Genomic DNA, 5,783 nt, shown 5'->3' on the forward strand with positions numbered 1-5,783 from the left:
AACCACGGTAGTTGGAGGTGATACATTTAAACTTTCAATTTTCTAGACCAGAGCATCCAATTTTGCATTAACATGATCAAGGTTACTTATCTCGTACATGCCAGTTTTCGTTTGAGGTTTTTCTACCATTGCTCGTTCGCTTCCCCACTGATAATGGTTTTGAGCCATGCTTTCGATAAGTTGGTAAGCATCAGCATAAGGTTTGTTCATTAATGCACCACCTGCGGCGGCATCTATTGTTAACCTCGTGTTGTACAAGAGACCATTATAGAAGGTATGAATTACTAACCAGTCTTCTAAACCATGGTGTGGACAAAGTCTCATCATGTCTTTGTATCTTTCCCATGCTTCGAAGAGAGACTCGTTATCTTTCTGTTTAAATCCATTTATCTGGGCTCTTAACATAGCTGTTTTGCTTGGCGGAAAATATCGGGCAAGAAAAACTTTCTTCAACTCGTTCCATGTGGTGACTGAGTTGGAAGGAAGAGATTGAAGCCATCTTCTAGCGCTATCTCTTAACGAGAAAGGAAAAAGACGAAGTCGAATAGCCTCTGAAGTGACACCATTAGCTTTAACAGTATCAGCGTATTGGACAAATACGGATAAATGAAGGTTTGGATCCTCGGTAGGATTTCCAGAGAATTGGTTCTGTTGCACTGCCTGCAACAGTGAAGGTTTAAGTTCAAAGTTGTTTGCTTCGATTGCGGGTGGAGCAATACTCGAATGCGGCTCATCTTGCGATGGAGCGGCGTAATCTCGAAGAGCACGAGCTGGTTCTGCCATCTCGGGTATCGAAGGGAAAATATTTTTGAAATCAGGAAGTTCGACAGGAGGGAGATTGTTTGCAGCACGATATTCCCGAATTCGTCGTAAGACTCGGAGATATAGTTCGATATCGTTGATTCGTAAGTAGAACGGCTCGCCTTGTGAGCGAGTGTGTGGCATACAAATCAACGAAAGAAAGAAAAGAGAGAGAAAAGCCTTAGTCTCTACAGCGTAACAGAAGAGTTACGATATCGACTAAATAAAAGTCCCCGGCAACGGCGCCAAAAACTTGATCGCGACTTTATGAGTCGAATTTGGGGTACAAACTGCAAGTGCACAGTTCTATCGCGTAGTTTTAAAAGATATCGATCCCACAGGGACTTATGAATCGATATACCGTTTTCTTAGGTTACTTCGTAAAGCTAAGGCGGATAATACTTTGATTGTTTGGGGGAAAAGCTAAAACTAAACTAAAAATCTAGATTAAATATCAACTAAACGGATATCGGTATGTAGTTCGTCGTAATTAGGGAATCAATTCTTCGTTGGTTTCTTGGTTTTAAAATAAATCTTTTCAGTTGACACTATTGATTAAAAGTCTTATCTCAAACTCTCGCTCTGTTGAATAAACTATGATTTTATATTAACGTAGCTGTCACTTATTAGTTAAGTCAAAAACCACTTTTTGAAAACAATAGAATCCGTAGAAACTCTTTTTAAGAAAACACTAATCGTTTAAACACCCTTATCTCAAACTCTCGCTCTGTTGACTTAGGTTATATAATTAAATTCAAATGCTTAACTCTCGTCCTCACATTCAATCTTTAAAAATACTTTTTGAAAAAGATTAGAATTTAATTAACTCTAAAAATTGTTCTCGCCCTGATCTAGAATTAATGTCCAATTTACACTGTCCAGTCAAAAACTCAAACTCTCGTTCTATTGCTTTTAACTTCTTTATGTCTTTTACTTTCGTACAAAAACCTTGTTATTAAACCTGTAAATTGAGACCGTGAAAAGAGTGATTTTAATTTTAAACTTAATTAAACCAACTTGGTTTTGATTCCTTCATTCCGCTTACTCTACATACCGATACCTAAATAAATTAGCCAGACATGCTAAACAGACTTAAATAATTATCATGCATAAACAAATTCATCTTAGGCAAATAATATAAATAAACAGTAAAGCAGAGCATATATAAATTCAAACAATAATTAAAGAACCTGAGTAATTAACAGCAGTCTTGAACACTCCACCACAGACCGATTGGATTTGTTCTTGAATTCTTCAATCAAACAGAAAAATAAAAGCGAAGGAATAAAAGACTAGATTCTAACGTAAGGTTAGATCCGGTGAAAGGTACACAATAGTTTCCGGTGTAGAAACTATTGTGCGAAAAAGAATTAATTAAGTGCTGAAAGCTTAATTGGAAAAGAAAATAAAAATAAAACTGCAATTAAAAGCAAAAACAGTAAAGAAAAATAGTGGTATGCTTGCACGGCTGGAAGAAGAAAAATTGCACGACGGAGGAAAATTGAACGAACTGAGAGCTTTTCCAAAAGCTACTATTTATATTGGTACTTTTTGTAACTGCTTCCAAGGGTTTTCCGTGTACATAGCCTTCACGTTGCAAACGGTCAAGCGTGATAGTCGGCTTCAACGTGGTCTGTTGCGTTCCTTGTGCCAAAAATATAGGAGAATGGTGTGACGTCCGTCACACCATGTGTGACGCTCGTCACACAAGTGGGCAAAGCGTGACGCTCGTCACAGCCTTTGTGACGCTCGTCACAGGTGCAGCGCCTGTGCTTTTTGGGCTGGGCTTTGGCTTTTGATATTTGCTTCTTTTCATTCCTTTTTGCACCTCCTTTTCTTCCTTTTATACTTGTGCTTCAAATAAACCACCTGAGATAAATAGAAAGAAAATATTGCGTAATATCTAATAAAATGAAATAAATTGAAGTAAATAATAATATAATTTAATTAAATTGAGTCCTAGAATGTTATATCATTTCATGTTATCATTTGGTTATAGTGGATTAAGTCCTTCTTGAGCAGGAGAAATCACCTTCATAGAGTGGACAAGAGGTAGCTCCGTTAACAATGAATCAGTTTAAAAATAACTGTTATTTTTCTTGTTCGTTTTTTTACTTGATTGAGTTGGTTTTGAAAAAAAAATTGTTTTTAGAAACCTAATTCAACCCCTCCCCTTCTTATGTTTCTTTCCACCTTTAATTGGCATCAGAGCTCCGGTTCTAGTCTTGATAAGATATCAAACACTTAACAGTGTCAGATAAAGATCCAGTGTGATACACAATGGCTTCCCTTCCACCACCAGTTTCGCAAACAAATGATAGAGATCATTACAATGTTAAACCTCTAGTTTTTTATGGATATAGATTTGACTATTGGAAGGATAGAATGGAGAGCTTCTTTCTTGGTCACGATGTTGACCTATGGGATATGGTAGTTGATGGCTACGTACACCCAATAGATGAAAGTGGAAATAAAGTTGAAAGAAGAGTGATGATTGATAAACAAAAGAAAGACTATAAGAATCATCACAAAGAAAGAACCATCTTGCTAAATTCTATTTCATACACTGAGTATGAGAAAATCACCAACATAGTAACTGCTAAATCTATATTTGATTCTCTGAGGATGAAACATGAAGGGAATGCATAAGTAAAAGAAACCAAAGCTCTTGCCTTGATTCAAAAATATGAAGCATTCAAGATGGAGGAATAAGAAACTGTTGAGAACATGTTCTCAAGGTTTGATACTCTTGTTGCAGGACTTAAGGTCCTGGACAAAGGGTATTCTACTACTGATCATTTAAAAATATTATCAGAAGTAAACCTAAGCGTTGGAGACCTATGGTAACATCTTTGAATTGTCAAAGGATCTTAACAACACTTGTCTTGAAGAACTGGTTAGTTCTTTAAGAAGTCATGAAATTGAGCTCGAGGAAGACGAGCCCAAGAAAAAGAGCAAGTTCATTGCTCTGAAGTCTTCAGAAATATCTGAGAAGACTAAAGCTCTTCAAGCTGAAATTGATGAAGAGTCTGAATAGGAATAAAAAGAATAAGATGAATTGTCTCTTCTATCCAAACGCGTTAATCAACTATGGAAGAAAAGGTAAGGCAAATTCATAGGACAAAGAAGGACATATTGTCATTCTGAGTCCACTTCTGGATCCAAGAAGGCTTGAGCTGGAAAAGAAATCATGTTCTTTGAGTGCAAGGAGCATAACCACTTCAAGAAAGAATGTCCCAAGTTAAAGAAAGAAAGGCCCATAAAGAAATTCAGAGGAAAGAAGAAGGGTCTAATGGCTACATGGGACGATTCAAAGACATCAGAAGATGATTCTAAAGAAGAATAGGCTAATATGGTGTTGATGGCTTGCACATAAGGTCCTGCAGAAATGATTCAATCAGAATCAGAAGCTGAGTGAGATTCTGAAGAGGTTTTTTCTAAACTATCTCATTCCGAGCTTTAATCTAGTTTATAAGATGTTCTAGAAAAGTATCAGAATCTCTAGACAAATACAAAGATATGAAGAAGATTCATGTATCTGAATTAGAATTTTACTATAAGCTTCAAAAAGACTTTTCAAGTTTAAGTGAAGAAACTCTTATTTTGAAAAACAACAACTTTGTGCCCCAGAGCAAGAGTCTCAAACCTGAAAAGAAAATTATTTATAAAGCCTCTACAGGTTCTGAAGATATCATAAAGAAATATGATAAATATTTCCAGAAATTTCTTGCTAGACGTCTGATTGCTTCCATGATTTATGGCGTTAGCAGAATCTGATTTTGTAAAAAATGACAAGCCAAATACTCTTTAGTCACATTATGTTACTTCTAGGAAGCAAAATGATGTTAGGCCTAAAGGTAGAAATATTTATAAACCTAAGGTTAAAAAAAACCTCATGCCGATTCTAATCATGCATTCATGCATAGATATTCTACACAGAACCCAAGTTCGTTAAGAACTCTGGGAAGACTAACCCAAAAGGACCCAAAAAGATATGGGTACCTAAGGATAAGATAGTATATGTTGCAGATATCCTTAGAAGCGGATTTAAGACACCATTCATGGTACCTGGACTCTGGATACTCGCGGAACATGACGGGAAGAAGGCATATGTTCAAAAGCCTGACACTTAAGCCTGAAGGCGGCGTCGATTTCAGAGGTGATCAAAAAAGGAAGAACACTGGCTCTGGAACAGTATGTAATGATACACTTCCTTCCATTACTAATGTTTTTTTAGTTGAAGGATCAATTCATAATCTGTTGTATAAGTCAATTAAGTGACAATGGTTATGACATTATTTTCAATCAAAAGTCCTGTAAAGTTGTCAGTCAAAAGGATGGATCAATTATTTTCAATGGAAAGAGAAAGAAAAACATTTACAAGATAAGACTTTCTGATTTGAAAAATCAAAATAAAAAATGTCTTATGTCTGTGAATGAAGAGAAATGGATGTGGCATAAACGATTGGGCCGTGTTAGCATGGGGAGTATTTCTCAGCTAAACAAGATTAATTTAGTCAAACGCCTGTCAAATCTGAAGTTTGCTTCATATGATCTTTGTGAAGCATGTCAAAAAGGAAAGTTTTCCAAAATATCTTTAAAGGCTAAAAATGTGGTTTCAACCTCAAGACCATTGGAGCTTCTTCACATTGACTTGTTTGGTCCAGTAAAAACTTCCTATGTCAATGGTAAGAAGTATGAACTAGTCATTATTGATGACCACATCAGATGGACATGGGTGAAGTTTCTCAGACACGAGGATGAGTCACATTATGTGTTTTCTACCTTCTTCTCTCAAGTGAAAAATGAGAAAGAATTTAGAATTGTAAAAGTTAGAAGTGATCATGGTGGAGAATTTGAAAACAAAGATTTTGAAAAACTCTTTGATGCTAATGGCATTTCCCATGATTTCTCGTGCCTTAGAACTTCATAAAAAATGGAGTTTTAGAGAGGAAGAATAAGACTTTGCAAGAGATGGTCAT

General features: G+C 36.1%; 1 non-coding gene across 1 annotated transcript; it reads left to right on the top strand.

Moving 5' to 3' along the window:
* The first annotated feature begins 298 nt into the window (after nucleotides 1–298).
* LOC127133277 (small nucleolar RNA R71) lies at nucleotides 299–405 on the top strand. Its single transcript, XR_007807264.1, has one exon. It is a non-coding gene; the product is annotated as a small nucleolar RNA R71 (small nucleolar RNA).
* Nucleotides 406–5,783: the final 5,378 nt, after the last annotated feature.

The sequence above is a fragment of the Lathyrus oleraceus genome, chromosome 3 (genome assembly GCF_024323335.1).
Source record: "Lathyrus oleraceus cultivar Zhongwan6 chromosome 3, CAAS_Psat_ZW6_1.0, whole genome shotgun sequence".
NCBI lineage: Eukaryota > Viridiplantae > Streptophyta > Magnoliopsida > Fabales > Fabaceae > Lathyrus > Lathyrus oleraceus.